This window comes from Mustela nigripes, chromosome 14 (assembly GCF_022355385.1).
Source record: "Mustela nigripes isolate SB6536 chromosome 14, MUSNIG.SB6536, whole genome shotgun sequence".
Classification (NCBI taxonomy): domain Eukaryota; kingdom Metazoa; phylum Chordata; class Mammalia; order Carnivora; family Mustelidae; genus Mustela; species Mustela nigripes.
The window spans coordinates 64,950,402-64,972,053 of NC_081570.1; the positions used below are offsets into that span (position 1 = coordinate 64,950,402).

The 21,652-nt window shown below is 38.5% G+C and overlaps 1 protein-coding gene and 1 non-coding gene across 2 annotated transcripts in view; one reads left to right on the forward strand and one right to left on the reverse strand.

Annotated features, from left to right (window-relative positions):
- Positions 1-21,652, forward strand: part of DNAJB4 (DnaJ heat shock protein family (Hsp40) member B4) — a 44,920-nt gene that overhangs the window by 8,343 nt on the left and 14,925 nt on the right. The gene's annotated exons all lie outside the window — the stretch shown is intronic.
- Positions 11,192-11,297, reverse strand: LOC132002336 (U6 spliceosomal RNA). Its single transcript, XR_009399830.1, has one exon. It is a non-coding gene; the product is annotated as a U6 spliceosomal RNA (small nuclear RNA).

The window sequence follows — 21,652 nt, forward strand, 5'->3', positions numbered from 1 at the left end:
GTTTGTTATCATAGTTACCACTTCCCTGCAAAGCTAGAGTCAATTGCTAAATTCGTGGTTATAAATATTGGGGGCTTTTGAGGCTATCTAGCATGGAAAAGAAGAGTCACTCAACTTCTTAGGATAGCAGACTTGGAAAGACCTTGAAGATCATCTAATCTGTTTCTCTCATTTTATGGTGGAGGAAATTGACCTGGATTGCTTGAAAGCCATGCACAAAGTGACAAGATTAATTGCTGTGTCAACACTAGACTCCTAATCCAGTGCTCTTTATTTCATCAAAGAACTCTGAAACAGCAGTGATTCAGTTAAATTTCAGTTGGAGGTTTTCTGCTTCTTAGGTACAAGGGGAACACGAATCTTTGCAGAACCAAAAACATCTTGATTTTTATAATCAGGACGTCTACCTTTACAACATTTATATTTTGAAATAGATTATTGAAAGAGGATCTTTGCCAGTGAAAGAAATCCTTAACTGAAGACGGGTGGGTATGAGATGTAAAGCCCACTTGGCATACGGTTTTGTTGTTGTTTTTTAGTGGAACTTTGCTTCTCTGTCCTGACATTTTCATGTCTCTATTTATAGCAGTGATCTCTTTGGAATTTGCCTTCTGATTCTGTTTGTTCTTTTATGTTGCTTCATATTAAGTGATATTCTCACTTCACTTTTGTTAAAATATATTTGAAAGGACTTGAAAAGAAGTAATTAAAATGTTTAAAAGCACCTGAAATTGTTATTTTTTCTTTGATTTACATAATCATTTTTTATAACAGGTCATCTAATTGTAGTACCTAGTGATACAAATACTAATTTTTCAAGATAGAATGGTACTTTATTTTTTAAATTTAAGATCATATGAAGCCTACAATAAATTTCTTTGGTCCAGGACAGATAATGCTTTTAGATTCTTAACAACCTTGCTCTTTAAGGATGTACTTTGATATAGGTGAAGACCGAGAGATTTTTACTTAGATCCTTTTTTTTGAAATAAAGATTTTATTTATTTATTTGACAGAGATCACAAATAGGCAGAGAGGTTGGGGTGGGGGGAGAAGGCTCCCCGCCGAGCAGAGAGCCCAATCCCAGAACCCTGGCATCATGACCTGAGCCTAAGGCAGAGGCTTTAACCCACTGAGCCACCCAGGTGCCCCTTATTTAGATCCTTTAAAAGGGTAAACTCCTTAAGGGTGGGAACCATTTTATTTACCTTTGTGATTAACATAATGCCTCTCATCCAGTAGGTGCTTATTTATTCGGTTCAGTAAAAATGCTGGACGTTGTTCTAAGTGCTGGAGATATAGTAGCGAACAAAATAGACACATATGCCTACCCTCATGGAGCTTATTCTAGGGAGTTAAGGTTGAATAAAACATGAATCACTGCAAAGACTCCATCTTTGTTTTCAGATAGTTCTTTGGATCAGTCTAACAAAGAATATCTAATATTTGAGCCCCATGTTGGGTGTAGAGATTAATTTAAAATCTTTTAAAAAATAACCTATAGTTGGGGCGCCTGAGTGGCTCAGTGGGTTAAGCCACTGCCTTTGGCTCAGGTCATGATCTCAGGGTCCTGGGATCGAGTCCCGCATCAGGCTCTCTGCTCAGCAGGGAGCCTGCTTCCCTCTCTCTCTGCCTGCCTCTCCATCTACTTGTAACCTCTCTCTCTCTCTCTCTCTCTCTCTCTCTCTCTGTGTTAAATAAATAAATAAATCTTAAAAAAAAAAATAACCTATAGTTTATTAAGCAAGTGTTGAAGAGTTAGAATGGAAGAAATTTAATGATCAGATCAATCATTAAATGTTTACTTCTGAGTGTGCATATGTGAAATTATGTGAAATACATAATTGCCAGTTACTGTCATCCCGATTCTCATTCACTTGTGTGCTGTGTGCAACCCTGTGTAAGGACCCCAATTGCTAGCCAGGCTACAACCAGGGAACTTCATCTCAAATCAGATACTACTGAGTGCCTTTGATTATGCTGGCCAGAAACTCCATATTCACCAAAGTTCTAGTTGTTTACTTGTTTGTCTGTTCTTCACACCAAAGTGTGACCTCCGCAGAGCACCTTGTGTGTTTTATTTAGCACTGAATCCCAAGTACACAAAATAGCAAGCTACATAGTGTTAGTAAATATTAACCAATCAGTCCCTGAGTACTCAAAATACAATTAATTCCCTTTCATTGGTACAAGCTACATCTAGTCTCCAGACTACTCAAAAATTAAAAATCTTCAATTCTAATATTCTTAAGAGCTCTTTTCACTTTATCTTGTTTACTAATATACTCCGTAATTCTGATACTTCCCTTTTCAATCTCTATTACTTCCAGGTCTTGGTTTGCCAGTCACTTTGAGAATTCCCAACTCTTGTTCCCCATGTCTTTCAGTAGTGTCCACTCTTTAAATCCACAACTCCTAGTCACTTAAAATAGACACTGGAGCTCGATGAGCTTCAATTCACCATTATTACCTAAGTGCTAGGTTATTTAACCTTGCCAACTTTAAACTTTAATTTAGAGTTTCAATTTGTTCATTTGTTTAAATGTTTATATTTTTTTAGTATATGTGCTGCCAAAGCAAGCACAAGTGTTTATATTTTTAAATTAAACTCTAGGTCCAATGTGGGGCTCAAACTCATGATCCCAAGATCAAGAGTCACATGCTTTATTGACTGAGACAGCCAGGCACCCCCTGAGTTTGTTTGTTTTTTGATACCTAAGCATTGCTATGAAAATGAAAAATGAGATTATTGTAACCAGATGCTATTTCCCATAAGTAATGAAAACCCGTATTTTTTTTTAAAGATTTATTTATTTATTTGACAGAGAGAGATCACAAGTAAGCAGAGAGGCAGGCAGAGAGAGAGAGAGGAGGAAGCAGGCTCCCCGCCGAGCAGAGAGCCCGATGTGGGACTCGATCCCAGGACCCTGAGATCATGACCTGAGCCGAAGGCAGCGGCTTAACCCACTGAGCCACCCAGGCGCCCTGAAAACCCGTATTAAATAATAACTGAAAAATCCAGGCACAGAGTGACCCTACGGCTGGTTGAGTTATAGCTCAGCAATACAGGAGATACCCATTTTTTTTCATCTTTGCCCTCTGCCATCCTCAGCACAATGCGCCTGATGATTGCATAAGGGTTGCCATGGTTCCCAGTGTTATGCAGTCATAACTGTAAAGTGGAAGAAGAGAGTTTCTTGTCTTCAAAAGTAAGGAAACCTTTCTACTACCCCCTTCCCCTGGACACCAATCGGACTAACCTTGTGCTGACCAAAGCTGACTCACAGGCTTACTCTAGCAAGTACCATACTTGGTTTTGAATAATTAAGATTCATTTCCTGGGGATAAGGGAGAGGACCCCACCTTCCTAGAAATAGTTACTACTAATGCATTTGTGAATCTTAGAACTCTATCCTTGGAACTTCTTTTCCCCATCTGCATTCACTCTAGTATAATCTCTAGCCTCGAGGGTTTTTTGTTTTTGTTTTTAAAGATGTTATTTATTTATTTGACAGGGAGAGATCACAAGTAGGCAGAGAGGCAGCCAGAGAGAGAGAGATAGGGAAGCAGGCTCCCTGCCGAGCAGAGAGCCTGATGCGGGACTCGATCCCAGGACCCTGAGATGATGACCCGAGCCAAAGGCAGCAGCTTAACCCACTGAGCCACCCAGACGCCCCTAACCTCGAGGTTTTAAGATCACCTCTACTCCCAGTTTTTTATCTTCTGTTTGGACTGCTTCTAAGAATACTAGACTCATATATCCAACTGCCTATTAGATACTACCATTTGTAAGTTTAATAAGCATCTTAAACTTAAAATGTCCAATATTGAACTCCCCAATTCCCCATCCCTCAGCTCTTCTATCTCCCTATATTAGTCAATAGCTTCCTATATTAGTCAATAGTCAAGAACTTTGTTCTTTCCCTTTGCTGAAGCTGAAAAATCTTGTGCTACTGATTTCCCTCACATCCCACATTTGATTCATCAGGAAGTCCTATTGACTATACCTTTAAAATAAATAACACCTCCACTGCTACATCATTGTCCAAACCACCTGAATTATTGGGTCTTCCATCATTACCCACCATACTTTCCCTCTCTTTTTTTAACATAGAAGGCCAAGCAATCCTGTCATTCTGCATAAAACTCCCCAATGGCTTCTCATCTTCCCTTGATACAAATCAAAGTCTTTAGCAGCCTACAAGACTCTACACCATCTAGCCTCTTATTATTTCTCTGACCGTCCCTACCCCATCATTCTGACACAGCTGCACCTTAAAGATGCCTGGCATTCTCTCACCTCCAGAATTTTGTACTTTCATACTTCATTTTTCCCTCTACCTGATATCAACCCACACATATATACATAGCTTTCTCCCTTTTCTCTTTCAGGTCATAGTACAAATGTCATTTTGTCTCTGAAGCCATTTCTGCCTACCCCATCTAAAATTTTAATTCTTTTCTTTTCCTTAGCTCCTACTACCATCTAACATTGCATAGATTAGTTTTTTTTAAGAATATTTTTAATTACTAAATCTTTATAGGCATGCCTGGGTGGCTCAGGCAGTTAAGTGGCTGACTCTTGGTTTCAGTGCAGGTTGTGATCTCAGGGTCCTGGGATTAAGCCCCATGTGGAACTCCATGCTCTGCAGAGTCTGCTAGAGATTCTCTTCCTCTCCCTCTCCTTCTGCCCCTTCTCCTGATCGCACACACGTGCTTTCTCTGTGTGTGTGTGTCGCTCAAATAAAAAGATACTTAAAAAAAAATCTTTTTAGGAATGCCTGGGTGGCTCAGAGTTAAGCATCTGCCTTTGGCTAGGGTGGTGATCGCAGCGTCCTGGGATAGAGTCCTGCATTGGCTCCTTGCTCAGCAGGGAGCCTGCTTCTCCCTCTGCCTGTCACTGCAGTTCTCCCTGCTTGTGAGCTCTCTCTCTGACGAACAAATAAAATCTTAAAAAAAAAATAAATAAATAAAAAAGGAACAGAAAATTCTTTAAAAAAAAAAAAAATCTTGTCTTCCTCATTAGAACATAAAGTACACAAGGCAGGAATTTTTGTTCATACTGTATCCCCAGTACCTAGAAAGGTAGCTTGGCATATGGAAGGTCATTAAATTGTTTATAAAGAAATGAAAGTCTATTTTTTTTTAAAGATTTTATTTATTTATTTGACACAGAGAGATCACAAGTAGGCAGAGAGGCAGGCAGAGAGAGAGAGAGAGAGAGAGAGAGAGGAAAGCAGGCTCTCCCCTCAGCAGAGAGCCTGATACGGGACTTGATCCCAGGACTCTGGGATCATGACCTGAGCCGAAGGCAGCGGCTTAACCCACTGAGCCACCCAGGCGCCCCATGAAAGTCTATTCTTCATGATTTCTTGGTTTTAGCTGTGTCAAATTTAGTAATCTTACTTGTTTCTGATCAATTTCTGATCAATTCCTATTTCTCATAATTGCTATGTGAGACCATCACCATTCTTACTAAATGCCCTACTTTAAGTCTCAGCTTTTTAGTAGTGGATGTCCTTTCTAAAAAAATTTTTAAAGAACACTGATAGCATCTATGAAATACTTTTCCTTCCTAGTCTATCCTCTTGCCTTCAAATTCATAAATTGGTCCTTACCTATTTTCTGTTAATCTCCGAGCCCACTTCTCCTTTTGTTCAAATTTTATCTACTTGTACTCTTGTACCAAACCCTCCTATCTTCTCTGAACCTTACCTAGCAATCATTTCTTAAGTACTTTTATATCTCATTTTCCTCTGCATTTTTTCTTCTTCTGTTGACCAGTTATAACCTCCTTTATTCACTCCCTTATATACAGTTCTCTTCTTACCTTCAGATGACTTTCTTGAAATGTTTGAATTTACTATTCCATTTTCATATCCCTCTTGTTCAGTTCACTGGATTCTGGCTTTTGCTTTTCATTGCCTATAATTACATCTACTTTATAGGATTGTTAAGAGAGATTAGATGAGGTTCTATGTGTTGAGTAGTGCTTGCACATGGTTAATGGTTTGGTTTTTTTTTTTTAAGATTTTATTATTTGTCAGAGAGAGAGAGAGCACAGGCAAACAGAATGACAGGCAGAGGGAGAGGGAGAAGCAGGCTCCCTGCCGAGCAAGGAGCCCGACACGGGACTCGATCCCAGGACGCTGGGATCATGACCTGAGCCGGAAGGCAGCTGCTTTAACCAACTGAGCCACCCAGGCGTCCCGGTTAATGGTTTTTTTGAGTGCTTACCATGATTATAACTCTTGAAACCAAAATCATTCTTGTGGGTACCCATCTATTACCTTTCTTGACTTTCCTGTATCCCTCATGAAATGCTCCTTCCTTTCATTTTGGGACACCAGTGGTATCAGAATGATTTCACCTTCAAGTAATAGAATCTTTCTAGCTGTAAGTCCTCAATGGTGGTTCCAGGATTGATTCAGAGATGCAATAACACTACTGAGAACCCAGGCTCTTGCTCTCTTTACCCTCTACCATTCTCACTGTGTCACAGATATTTATCTTGTTGTAAGATAACAAGCATTACGCTTTTATTATCCAAAAGTAGAAAAGCAGTGCTGGGGTTTCTCCTGGGTGGGTATTCCTTTATAGGGAGGACAGTCTGCCTTAAGTTCCCCAGAGCATTTCCCATACATCTCCTTGGCCACGCCTACACCAATCACTGGCACAAGGAAATGTGATTGCTATGATTGATTTAAGCCAACCATGAGTCATTCCCCAGGGCCTGGGGAAGCTCTCACCTTCCTTGAGTTCATTATCTTGGAAGAAATTTGGTATCTGCTAAGCCAGGAAGAAGAAAGGATATTTAGATTTGGTTCGTAATCAGTAGTGTCTGCCATTCCATTCTTACTTGGTTTCTGATTGTTCATTCTCAGTGTTTTTCATTGTCTCCTCTTGATTAATATGTCCTGTAAATGCTGGGCAACTAAAGTTCTGTCTTTGATTCTTTCAAAAATTATTCCTTTTTTCCACTTTAAAATACCACCTGTGTTATAATATTTTTTTCTTTTTCTTTTTTTTTTTGAGATTTTATTTATTTATTTGACAGAGAAAGGGCGAGAGATGGGACAAAAGCAGGGGGAGTGGGAGAGGGAGAAGCATGCTTCCCGCCAAGTAGGGAGCCCAATGCAGGGCTTGATCCCAGGACTCTGGGATCATGAACTGAGCCGAAGGCAGATGCTTAATGACTGAGCCCCCCAGGCACCCCTGTGTTATAATATTTTCTACAGCTTTATTTCAGCTAAGACTTTTTTCCAAAGCCCAAATTCAGAATATCCAACTCTCTCCTGGACATCTTCAACCACATTCAATTCAATTAAATATTGTTTTACTAGGTTTTGGAGAGTCAAATAAACCTTTCTCCTATGTGATCTTACATTATAGTTGGGGAGTTAGCCAGAGAAGTGAGTTGTTATAACATAGATAGTAATTAAGAATGCAGTCTTAGCAAGCAATAAAATTTACCAAGTATGTAAGTAACATAGATGAATGGGTGATTAGAGGGGGGGTAGGCATATTTTGGTGGATCTCCTTTTCCCCTTCAAATGTACTCTTTCTATATTCTGTATTCTATACCGTCATTAGTAGCCCTGTCACAAGTAGCAAGTAGTACACATTCTACCTTTTTACTACTTAAGCTTACTCATTTGTCCTTTTACATCCTACTCATACTTTAGGTCCCTGTAATTTCTCACTTCATTGAATTATGTACTTAGTAAAAGTTAATTGAATAGCAATGTACTATAGGGCTTTATACTAGGGGGAAAAAAGTAGGAAAAAAAAAACCCCAAAACTGAAACTCTCAGGGCTGTTAGAACCTCATGGGTGAGGCACACAGAGATGGTTATGTAATTGTGATAAGGGATGGAGTAGAGATATGGGGGTGGGGTATGGGAGCTCAAAGTCAAGGGAACCTAATCCAACCTGGCCCTCAGATTCGCGCAACCAGAGGCTGAGTCTCAGAGTGGTAGTAAGGTCCGGGCAGAGAGGAAAGAGTGGAATACACCCACACGATTTCCTTTATACATACCAAAGAAATACCACTTCAGAGACATTACTTTGGAGGCTGTACTTAATATTGCTATTGCTCAAGAAGAGTCTTTTAACTGACCATCATTAATTTAATTTAGAGAATTACTGGTAGTGTATATCATACAGTTGATCCTTCAGGATTCATCAATTCTGTACTTTCATATTTGCCCTCACTAAAATTAATTTGTCTTCCTAAAAACAGTATTTGGGATGCTTTCCCAGTCATTTGCAGACATATACAGAGGCAAAGCAGCAAAAAAATATGAATCTATGTTCCCAGCTGAGATCCAACAAGGCGGTGCTTTGACTTCTTATTTTAACTCTCATAATAAGCCTTTGTGATCTATTAGTGCATTTTTGTATCTTTTGCATTTGTATGCATTTTGTTGGTGACTTCACTGTTTAAAGAAATGTTTCAACACCGGGCTGAATTGCTGTCTGGTGTTCCTAGGCACGAGAAGACTGTGATGTGCCTTATGGAGAGAATCCATGTGTTAGATAAGCTTCCCTCAGGCTGAGTTACAGTGCTATTGGCCATGAGTTCAATGTTAAATTGAATGAGGTGTCTTGAAACAGAAACACATAAAACGAGATTATGTATTGATGAGTTGACTTAACCCTGCCATTTCCCTTAGGGGCAATGGTTCAATATTCTCTAATTCAGCATCCATGACAACTTTATAGAACATAACTATGGCAAATAAAGAGAGTTGACTATTTTGTGGGTAAATTTCATTTTGGGAAATAACCCAAAAGAAGTCATTTATGGCCAGGAGGGATGGGTTAGATGAGGGTGGTTAAACTGGACAATATAGAGGTTTGATTACTAAAGTCTCTGTCAACCTTTTAAAACATATTCTGTCCTTGGGATGAACAAATAGCTTACTCACCACCCTGAATATTCTAATATATTCCCCTTAGCAGACATGCCTACGTTGAGAATTAGTGTACAAGTTTTATCTTACCACCAGCCAGGCTGATGTTTTATAGTGAAAACTGTGTTTAATAGTGAAAACTACAGTTTTTTAAAAGTTTACTAGATAAAATAAAATTTTATTACGGTGCCTGCTTAGACTTCAGTCTCCCTCTAGTCAAGAATAATTTGTATAAAGCAAGGGTTGGCAAACATTTTTTGGTCAAAGGCGAGACAGTATATTTTTAGGTTTTGTGGGCCAAGGTCTCTGAGGCAACCCCTCAGCTCTGCCACTGTACTGCTAAAGTGGCAACAGATACTAGGTCCTATTGTATATATTTGCATTGTAAACTCCTGATACTGTTTTATCCTTCATGGCATGTAATACATCGTGTGCAATAACTGTTGAGGCAAACTTCCTGATTTAGCTTAGATAACCAAAAGGCTATATTTTAAAATATTTAAAAGTCAAATGTTAAAAACCATCCATTTAAAATTATTCTTGGGACACTGCGGGGCTCAGTCACTTAAGCCACCAGCTCTTGATTTCAGCTCAGGTCATGATCTCAGGGTTCTGGGATTGAGCCCCAAGCCGGGTGTGGGGCTCTCCCATCAGAGGTGAGTCTGCTTGGGTTTCTCTCCCTCTACCCTCTTCCCACTCTCTCCCCTCTCTCTTTTTCTCCCCCCCCCACAAATAAATAAATCTTTAACAAAATAATAACATTAAATTATTCTCTTTTTAAAAAGATTTGACAGAGAGATAGAGTCAGAGCACAAGCAGAGGGAATTGCAGAGGGAGAGGGAGAAGCAGGCTCTCCACAGAGCAGGGAGCATGAAGCGGGACTCAATCCCAGGACCCCAGGATCATGAGCTGAAGGCAGACTCTTAACCAATTGAGCCATCCAGGTGCCCACATTAAATTATTCTTTTTTTTTTTAAGATTTTATTTATTTATTTGACAGAGATCACAAGTAGGCAGAGAGGCAGGCAGAGAGAGAGAGGGAAGCAAGCTCCCTGCAGAGCAGAGAGCCTGATGTGGGGCTTGATCCCAGGACCCTGGGATCATGACCTAAGCTGAAGGCAGAGGCTTTAACTTAACCCACTGAGCCACCCAGGGACCCCCACATTAAATTATTCTTGAATCTTATTTTTTTCTCTTATCTTTAAATGTCCTTCTTTAAGCAATTAGTAGTTTGGGCATGTTGTATTTGGAATTAGGCAGTCAACTGCCTAAATTTATAGTAGTTGGTGAATACTATAGAATGTGTTGGCTTATTTAATACATTTCCTCATACTTAATGTTTGGTAGGTTGTAATAAAGTCTTTGAGTCGTAGTTAAATCACAGTAGCAGTGGTTTAATTATTATGACTTTATTAATGCAATGTATTATAAAGATAATTGATAGCTTGGGTTAGGTCCTGATTTAAATGAAATCAATTTAGAATTAAAAACATTTGGAGAGCTAAACAAACTTGCTAGATAATCAGTTTATTGCAGTTTTGACCAAGATTCTAATAGTTCAGTGAAATAGCAGCCTGTGTTCTGCTCTCCTGCCTCTCCTCTGTGCTAGACACTTTTCCCCCTTGTATCGCTTGTCTTATTCTGAAGAGCTGTTGGCTTCACTGTGGCTACAGACTACTCCCCTTTCTCTAGCCACCCAAGTAAGTTTTCTCTGACTACTTGTGAGAGGAGAAACTTTAGAAAAGAATACAGTGAAAATCCCAAAGGTTCCTCATTTCCGAGTGTTGCGTCTACTTACAACACTGTGAAACTTTGTATACTAAGTGAACTGTGTATACATGGAGCCATTCCCACTGCTTTAAATGTAAAGTATCATTTCAAAATGATACAGTATCTATTTTTTTTTTTTGAGAGAGAGAGAGAGAGAGGAGGCATGTGAGAGGGAGAGGGAGAACAGGAGCAGGGGGAGGGGCAGAAGGGGAAGCCGGTTCCCCACTGAGCAGGGAGCCTGACATAGGGCTCGATCCCAGGACCCTGAGATCATGACCTGAGTGGAAGGTAGACACTTAAACGACTGAGCCACCCAGGCGCCCCACAAAGATTTTTTCCTTAAATATAAAAAATAGAATACTATTTTTCAATGTTATTGAGGTAAAATTGACAAAATTATAAGGTATTTAAGTGCACACTGTGATAATTTGATATATGTATGCATTGTGAGAGGATTCCTCCCCTCTAGTTAATTCACATCCATCACCTCACATACTTACCTTTGTTAAGACAGTAAATGTTTCACAAATTTGCATGTCATCCTTGCATAGGGGCCTTGCTAGTCTTTCAGTGTTATTCCAATTATAGTGTATGTGTTGCTAAAATCAGCACTGGGATACTATTTTATAAGTAAAAATGGAGTTTTCTTAAGAGTGCATCTGTTAAGAGTTTATTTCCCGTAAATGTACATGTGAGAGATGTGTATGTGTGATACTTAAGTTCTGAAAAATTGGATCATAGAGCTGGTGATTTGTAGAAACCTTTATTTTTTTTTTAAATATTTTATTTATTTATTTGACAGAGAGAAAGATCACAAATAGGCAGAGAGACAGACAGAGAGAGAGATGAGGAGAAGCAGGCTCCCTGCTGAGCAGAGAGCCCGATGCGGGACTCGACCCCAGGCCCCTGGGATCATGACCTGAGCCGAAGGCAGAGGCTCAACCCACTGAGCCACCCAGGCGCCCCTGTAGAAACCTTTATATCTACATTGTGTAATACAGTGACCACAAGCCACATGAAAGCTAAGGACCTGAAATGTGGCTACCTGAACTGAGATGTTGTATAAGTGTAAAATTCATACTGGATTCTGAAGATCTAGTGCCAAAAAAAGAGTGTAGAAGATTATTATTATTGATAGGATTTAGAAAGAGGGGCATGGAGAGGTAGAAGATTATTATTATTGATAGGATTTAGAAAGAGGGTCACAGAGAGGGTTTTCAGTTTGGACGGAGAACGCAAAGCACAATGGAAAGAGCATAAAATGTATATGATACAACAAGAAGACTGGTCAGATTACAGCATTGGACTTAGGAAGGTACACATTAGGAAACTCAGAAAAAAAGTTATGGTCAGATTGTTGAGGATTTTGAATGTTATTTTTGTTTTTAAGTTTTAACTTAATAACATTATTATCTTTATAATGGTTACATGTTGTGATGATAATATATTGGGTTTATTGGGTTAAATAAAATACATTATTAAGATTAATTTTAATTTTCTTTTTATTTTTACTAAAATGTGGATTCTAGAAATGTTTATATGATATATGTGGTTCACTTTATATTTCTGTGGGACAGCATTGCTCTAGGTTATATGATCTTTCAACATAGTCAAAGTGTTATAATCAAATGTCAATTTACAAGACCCATTTAAAATAACCTAGGGGCGCCTGGGTGGCTCAGTGGGTTGGGCCGCTGCCTTCGGCTCAGGTCATGATCTCAGGGTCCTGGGATCGAGTCCCGCATTGGGCTCTCTGCTCAGCAGGGAGCCTGCTTCCTCCTCTCTCTCTGCCTGCTGCTCTGCCTACTTGTGTTCCCTGTCAAATAAATAAATAAAATCTTTAAAATAAATAAATAAATAAATAAAATAACCTAGAATTCTATAGTTTTTTTTGGCTCTCTGATTCAGTATTAAAAAGTAATGTAGAGAACACTTTATTTTAACTAATTCCAAAAAGTTAGGGGAGTATGAGATTAGCTCACTGTATATTCACTAGTCTTCTAGTAAGTTTTTCAACAACTTGTAAAGAAGGATACAAAGAAAGGCAAGTTGTTACTGGGCTATTTTATTAGGATACTTTTTTTTTAACAAGGAAGGAAATCTTTTTTTTTTTTTTTTTAGTAGGCCCCATGCACAACATGGGACTTGAACTCATGACCCTGAAATCAAATTGTATGCTCTACTGACTTAGCCAAACAGATGCCCCAGGATACATTTTAATATCATCACAAAATAGAATCAGTTGTACACTCTTAAAAAAGGAATTTATTTTTTAGGTTTTTGTTTATTAAGTCATCTCTACACCAATGGGAGGATTGAACTCAATGACCCTGCGATCAAGAGTCACACTGCTCTTCCAACTGAGCCAGCCAGGTGCCCCAGGGAATTTTATTTGTTTGTTTGTTTGTTTGCTTAGCAGGCTCCATTCCCAGGGTAGAGCCCAATTCAGGGCTTGAACTCCTGACCCTGACTGAGATCAAGACCTGAGCTGATTTCAAGAGTTGGATGCTTAATTGACTGAGCCACTCAGGTGCTCCAGAAATTATTTTTTAAAAAACAAAATATTTCTGATTCTTGATGTCTTCAGATAACTCTAGTAATTTTTACAAACCTTTTATTTTTTTTAAGATTTTATTTATTTATTTGACACAGAGAGAGAGATGACAAGTAGGCGAAGAGGCAGGCAGAGACAGAGGAGTAAGAGTGATCCCTGCCAAGCAGAGAGCCTGACTTGGGGCTCGATCCCAGTACCCTGAAACCATGACATGAGCTGAAGACAGAAGCTTTAACCCACTGAGCCACCCAGGCACCCCAATTTTTATAAACTTCTTAAAGCAATACATGTTATCTTATTTTTTTGAAGACAAGTACTTTTACATTTTATTTATTTTAATATTTTATTTATTTATTTATTTTTGGAGAGAGGGGAGTGGAGGGGTAAAGGGAGAGATGGAATTTTAAGCAGGCTCCACACCCAGTGGGGAGCCCAATGTGGGGCTCAATCTCATGACCTTGAGATGGCGACCTGAGCCCAAGTCAAGAGTAAGCCATCCAGATGCCCCGTTTGTTTATTTTAAAAGTTTATTTTTAAGTAATCTCTATACCCAACGTGGGCCTCAAACTCAAAACCCCAACATCAAGAATTGCATGCTCCACGACTGAGCCAGCCAGGTGCCCCTGTACTTTTAAACTTTGTTTTAAATTTTTCATTTGTAAAGGCCATTAAATCAATAAAATTAAATGTGTATCTTTTATTATAGTGCTTTCTGCAGGAAAAGTGTTATAAAATCAAGCAATGACACAGTATTAAAACTTGAACATTTTGGGAGTTACCAATATAACTATAATAATAAAGTGCTGGGAAATTCCAATGGTACAGACAATAGTCCACAGAGAATTATGACTAATAAAAAGTCTTGTCAAATACCTGGGACATCTGGGTGGCTCATTCGGTTAAGTGTCTGCATTCAGCTCAGGTCATGATCTCAGGGTCCTGCATTGGGACCTACTCAGTGGGGAGTCTGCTTCCTCCTTTGCCTGCCCTGCTCCCTGCTTGTGCTCTCTCTCTCTCTCTCTCTGACAAATAAATAAAATCTAGAAGGAAGGAAGGGAGGGAGGGAGGGAGGGCAGGCAAATACCTTTAAAAAAGAAGGTGGTTTTTGGGGTGCTTGGTTGGCTTACTCAGTGGAGAATGCCACTCTTGATCTTGGGGTTGTGAGTTTGAGCCCCACGTTGGGCATAGAGTTTACTTAAAAAAATAAATGAAGTTTTTTTCAAAGACCTAATGAATTAGCCCTCTTTGGGAGCAGTCATTGTTACAACAATGATATTCAAAACTCCCAAAAATCTGACCATAACTTTTTTTTGTGAGTTTCCTAACGTGAGCTTTCCTTTTTTTTTTTTTTTTTTTAAAGATTTTACTTATTTATTTGACAGAGAGAAATCACAAGTAGATGGAGAGGGAGGCAGAGAGAGAGAGGGGGAAGCAGGCTCCCTGCTGAGCAGAGAGCCCGATTCGGGACCCGATCCCAGGACCCGATCCCAGGACCCTGAGATCATGACCCGAGCCGAAGGCAGTGGCTTAAACCACTGAGCCACCCAGGCGCCCCTAATGTGAGCTTTCCTAAATCCTATCCTGTAATCTGACCAGTCTTTTTACAGTATCACATACATTTTATGCTCTTTTTGATTGGGCTTTGTGTTCTGGGTCCAAACTGAAAACCCTCCCCGTGCTCCTCTTTCTAAATCCTATCAATCTTTCAAGACCCTGCTTATATTTTTCTTTTATAAAACTTCCCCATACTAGGCCAAGATGAGCATATAATTAACATTTGTATATATTTTATTTCTGTGAAACCCTTTCACATATTTTCTCATTTTTTAATGTCAGTAAATGAGATAGGTGTTATCTATTTCATAGAATAAAAGAATTGAGTCTCAGAGAAATAGTAATTTTTCCATTTTTCCAGAACTTCATATAGATACTAAATAGTGAAGCTAAGAATATTAGAAACAATTCCTCTCATTCCAAGTTTCCTGATCTTTTCTCTGTAGCTTAATATAGTCCCTTAAATCCTGTAACAGTTACATAACACACTTACTTAAAGCTATTGATTGTTTACCCTATTTGTACCAAACTGTTTAACTTGATTGTTAGCTATAGGCTTGAAGGAATATATACAGATTGTCCATGGGGAGGGGGAATAAATGGAAAAGGTGAAGAGAGCCGAATATGTTTCTTGATAATAGAATCAAAAGAGGTCATGAAGAGCTCTTTACTAGTCTGCTTCCTTTTCTGAAAGCATTATACTTTTTAAAAGCTGTGATACCTGGCCTTGTTCCTTTTCCTCTACCTACCCAAGTGCGAAATTTTTAGTATAATTTTTAAAGCAGAGCTAAACAGTGAGGTCTTCCCTGACTATCCTGGATAAAGTGGCCCCTCTCCATCAATCCGTGCCTTAGAAACGTTTAAAATTTTTCTTCCAACTACTAAAATTCTATCATTTCTTTATTAACTCGTTTCTTGGTTGTCTTCTCCCACTAGAATGTGAGTTGAATGAAAGGAAGGATGTTGTGTATCTCCTTGATAGTACATAGTAAGCACTCAGTAAATATTTGCTGAATGAGACACTTTATTCATGGAAAATGTTCACTATGATAATATCCACTTTTAAAACAAGTTTTATAGTACTCATCAAATTTTATACAGTATGGGGGCGCCTGGGTGGCTCAGTGGGTTAAGCCACTGCCTTCGGCTCATGATCTCAGGGTCCTGGGATCGAGTCCCGCATTGGGCTCTCTGCTCAGCAGGGAGCCTGCTTCCTCCTCTCTCTCTGCCTGCCTCTCTGCCTGCTTGTCATCTCTCTCTGTCAAGTAAATAAATTAAATCTTAAAAAAAAAATTTTATACAGTATGTACTCAAATATTATTGACTGTTTAATTCCAAATACGAGTCCAAATTACTGTAATTGCCCAAAGAAGGACATTTTATAGTTAAGGAAAAAATGGGATATTTAGAACATTTAAATAGGGTTAATGTCTTAAAGACTTACCTTAAGTTTACTTATTCTATCTTATGACCCAGATGGAGTAAGAAATAAATCTCTAATATTTTTCTTTTCTTTTTTTTCCTCCTGAAGATAAATTTGCATTTGAAATGATGACAAAGTTTTTACATATTGTAACTTATGGTTAAAGTCTAAGGTCTTTCTACAAGAATGAAAATTAGGGGCACCTGGGTGGCTCAATTGGTTAAATGTCTGCCTTCAGCTCAGGTCATGATCCCAGGATCCTGGGATCAAGCCCCACATCAGGCTCCCTGCTTGGTTGGGAGCCTGCTTCTTCTCCCTCAGTCTGCCACTCCCCCCTGCTTGTGCTCTCTCTCTCTCTGTGTCAAATAAATAAACAAAAATTCTTAAAAAAAAAAAATTCAGCATCTGAGTTCCAAACTTAAAACAGAAACTGCAGCAACAGGAACTAAGGCTAGAAAGATCTGACTCTAAAATCAAAGATACCTATTTTAAGGGGCATCTCCCAGGCTCAGTCAGTAGAGCATATGACTCAGTCTCCAGGTTGTGAGTTCAAGCTCCTCACTGAGTGTAGTGATTACTTAAAAAACAAAACAAAACAAAAACCCATATTTTAAAAATACAAACATTGGGGGTGCCTAGGTGGCTCAGTGGGTTAAAGCCTCTGCCTTCGGCTTAGGTCATGATCCCAGGGTCCTGGGATCGAGCCCCGAATCGGGCTCTCTGCTCAGTGGGGAGCCTGCTTCCCTCTCTCTCTCTGCCTGCCTCTCTACCTACTTGTGATCCCTGTCTGTCAAATAAATAAATAAAATCTTACTAAAAATAAAAAAAATTGTACCTTTTTTCCATGTATTTTCAAAATTTTAAGTGGACTCTATTCTTTTAGAGCAATTTTAGGTTCACAGCAAACTTTAGTGGAAGATGCAGAGGTTTCCCATAAACCTCCACACATGCACAATCCACCCCACCTCATTATCAATGTCTCTCACTAAATGGAACATTTATGTACAACTAATGAACTTATATTGATACATCCTTATCACCCATTAGGGTTCACTTCCAAGTGTTGTACATTCTGAGTTTGGACATGTGCCCACATTTCAGTATCATACAGAGTAGTTTCACTGCCCTTAAAAAAAAAAAATTCCTCCATACTCTGTTTATCCTTCCCTTCCCACTAAACCCTGACAACCACTGATTTTTTTTTTTTTTTTTTACTGTCACAAAGTTAAAAAAAAAAAAAAAAAAGTAGTTTTTCCTTTTCCAGAATGTCATATAGTATATAACCTTTTCAGACTGGTTTCTTTCACCTAGTAATATATATTAGGGTTCCACCAATGTCTTCCCATGGCTTGCTAGCTCATTTCTTTTTAGTACTGAATAATATTCCATTGTCTGAATGACTGTAGTTTATCACATTCACCTATAGAGGACATCTTGGTTGCTTCCAAGTTTGGGCAATTATGTATGAGGCTGCTGTACACATCCATGTGCAGGGTTTTGTGTAGACCTACATTTTCAGTTTCTTTGAGTAAGTACCAAGAAACATGACTGTGGGATCGTATGATAAGTGTATGTTTACTTTTCTAAGACACTACCAAATTATCTTCCAAAGTGTACCATTTTGCACACCCACCAACAATGAATGGTTGCTCTACATTCCTATTGCTTTACATCTTTGCAAGCAAGTGGTGTTGCCAGTGTTCTGGATTTTGGCCGTTCTAATAGCTGTCGTGGTATCTTTGTTTTTATTTGGATTTCACTGATGACATTTGATATGGAACATCATTTCATATGCTTATTTGCCCTCTGTGTATCTTTTTTGGTGAGGTTTCTGTTAGGTCCCTGGCCCATTTTTTAATTGGGTTGTTTGTTTTCTTGTTGAGTTTTACGAGTTCTTTATATATTTTGTTTTGTTTTGGTTTTCAATTTTTAAAATTTAAGTTCAATTAATTAACATATAATGTATTATTAGTTTCAGAGATACAGGCCTATGATTCATCTGTATAACACCCAGTGCTCATTAGATCACGTGCCATCCTTAATGTCCCTCACCTAATTACTCCATCTCCCCACCCCTTTCTCCTCCTGCAACCCTCAGTTTGTTTCCTACATTTAAGAGTCTCTTGGGGCGCCTGGGTGGCTCAGTGGTTAAGCCGCTGCCTTTGGCTCAGGTCATGATCTCGGGGTTCTGGGATCGAGCCCTGCATCGGGCTCTCTGCTCAGCAGGGAGCCTGCTTCCTCCTCTCTCTCTGCCTGCCGCTCTGCCTACTTGTGATCTCTTGTCCGTCAAATAAATAAATAAATAAAATCTTAAAAAAAAAAAAAAGTCTCTTATGGTTTGTCTCCCTCTCCGATTTCATCTTGTTTCATTTTTTCCCTCCCTTCCCCTATGGTCCTCTGTTCTCATATCAATGAGATCATACGGTAATTGTTTTTCTCTGATTTATTTTGCTTAGCATAATACCCTCCTAGTTCTATAGATGTCTTTGCAAATGGCAAGATCTTATTTTTTTAAAGATTTTATATATTTATTTGACAGGCAGAGATTACAAGTAGACAGAGAGGCAGGCAGAGAGGGAGGAGGAAGCAGGTTCCCTGCTGAGCAGAGAGCCCAATGCGGGCTCGATCCCAGGACCCTGGGATCATGACTTGAGCCAAAGGCAGAGGCTTTGACCCACTGAGCCACCCAGGTGCCCCAAGATTTCATTTTTTAATGACTGCATGATATTTCTGTGTGTGTGTGTGTGTGTGTGTGTGTGCACCACATCTTCTTTATTCATTCATATGTCGATGGACATGTAGGGTCTTTCCATAGTTTGGCTGTTGCAGACGTTGCTCCTATAAACATTGGAGGTGCACATGCCCCTTTGGATCACCACATTTGTATCTTTGGGTAAATACCCAGTAGTGCAATTGTTGGGTCATAGGGTAGCTCTATTTCCAGCTTTTTTAGGAACTTCCATACTGTTTTCCAGAGTGGCTGCACCAGCTTGCATTCCCACCAACAGTGTAGGAGGGGTCCCCTTTCTCTGCATCCTCACCAACATCTGTAATTTCCTGACTTGTTAATTTTAGCCATTCTGATTGGTGTAAGGTGGTATCTCATTGTGGTTTTTGTTTATATTTCCTTGATGCCAAGTGATGTTGAGCATTTTTTCATGTGTCTGTTGGCCATTTGTACGTCTTTTTTGGAGAAATATCTGCTCATGTCTTCTGCCCATTTCTTGATTGGATTATATGTCCTTTGGGTGTTGAGTTTGATAAGTTCTTTATAGATTTTGGATACTAGCCTTTTATTTGATAAGACATTTGCAAATATCTTCTCCCATTTTGTCACAAGGTAAACAAGGTTCTTTATATATTTTGGGTAATAGTCCTTTATCAGATATGTCTTGTTTTTTTCTCCCAAGATTTTACTTAAATTCAGGTTGGTTAACATATATTGCAGTATCGTTTCAGGAGTAGAATTTAGTGATTCATCATTTACATATAAAAACCCAGTGATCATCTCAACAAGTGATCTCCTTAATGCCTATTTAGCTCATTCTCTTACCTGCCTCTCTTCCAGCAACACTCAGTTTGTTTATAGTTGAGTCTCCTGTTTGCCTCCCTTTCTGTTTTTATCTTATTTCATTTTTCCTTCCCTTCCCCTGTGTTAATCTGTTTTGTTTCCTAAATTCCCATATGAGTGAAATAATACGGTATCTGCCTTTCTCTGATTGACTTATTTCGCTTAGCATAATACCCTCCAGTTCCATCCACATCTTTGCAAATTCAGATGTCTTTTGAAATATTTTTGCCCAATCTGTGGCTTGTTTTCTCATTTTCTTGACAATGTCCTTCTCAGCAGAAAATTATAATTTTAATTCAGTCCAGCTTATCGATAGCTCTCTTTCATGCACTGTTCATTTGGTATTATATAAAGATCATTGCCAAACCCAAGGTCACCTAGGTTTTTTCAAGTGTTCTAGGAGTTTTATAGTTTTGCATTTCACACTCAGGTCTGTGATCCATTTTGAGTTAATTCTTGTGAAAGATTTAAGATCTGCGTCTAGATTGATTCCTTTGCAAACAGATATCCAGTTGTTCTAGCACTATTTGTTGAAAAGACTGTTTTTTCTCCATAGTATTGCCTTTGCTCTTTTGTCTTAGATCAGTTGACTATATATATATATGTGTCTATTACTGGGTTCTCTATTCTGTTCTACTGGACTATTTGCCTGTTCTTTCACCAATACCACATGGTCTTAATTACTGTGTTTGAAACAGTATATTTGAGATTTGCATTTGAAATACAATGAATGCTACCTATGTGAAAGTTTAATGATCTTAAATATTAACAGAGTTAGGATGAGTAAGTAGCAAATATTAACTGGGGTATTTGGAAAGAGCCATTTATTCTTAGTTTGACAGCTGTTGTGTGTGGATGTATATGCTTGTAAATAAGGACATCTTATTATACCTATGGTGTGGTCATTTTTTTTCCAGGAAAAGTTCTAGTTCATATGATGAGATGAGATCATTGTCATTACAATAGTACTAACACTTTCATAGTCCTCATATGTGCCAGTCACATTTAAGTGTTTCACACATTTATCTCATTTAATCCTCACAACAGCCCCTTGGAGGAGATATTATTGCTAATCCCACTTGACAGGTAAGGAAACTGACGAACAGGAAAGTTAAGTCCAAGACCACACAGCTAGTAAGTGGTATTGTCAGGACTCTCTAACCAAGCAGTCTGACTCCAAAATCTGTTTTTAACCACTATACTACCAATATTCCCTGGTGTTGCCCTAGCAAATTTTATAACAACTATTCAGCTATCTAAAGCACTTGTGAGAACAAGGTGTAAAAGAGCCTCAATTTGTAAGAAGTACTGGGGAATTGAAGTCACAATTTACTATAATTACTGAATGAGACATTTCTGGACTAAATGTACCCATTTAAGAATTAAATATCGACAGAAAAAGTTTCCAACGGGAGCATTGGTAAAATATTAGAAGTCATCTGTCTTTAAGTATTTCAGTGATGATCTGAATTTCAGTAGTGATTTCTTCTGAGACTCTGGAAGTCACGCTGTCTTTCTTCAAAATAATGAATTATGAACTGAGAAATGATTTGTGAATTGGATAAAAAAACAACTTTTTTATCGTATATTAATAAAACCAAAGTAGAAGGTGAAGATGGCATCAATTGAATGACTATTGATGTACTTTTAAGATTCTTTGTGTATGGTAAAGTGCTATTTTTAGCTGTCATGATCTAAACGTATATAATATTTTAAACTGTGATTATACCATCAAAAAGAACTCATACTTCTTATAAAAATAATTTATCTATAATTACTATGAAAGCATAATATCACAAATAAGGAAACTTTGCTAAAGTTTTTGAAAAAAAATATGTCATTAGAATTTTTACTTAATTCTGGCC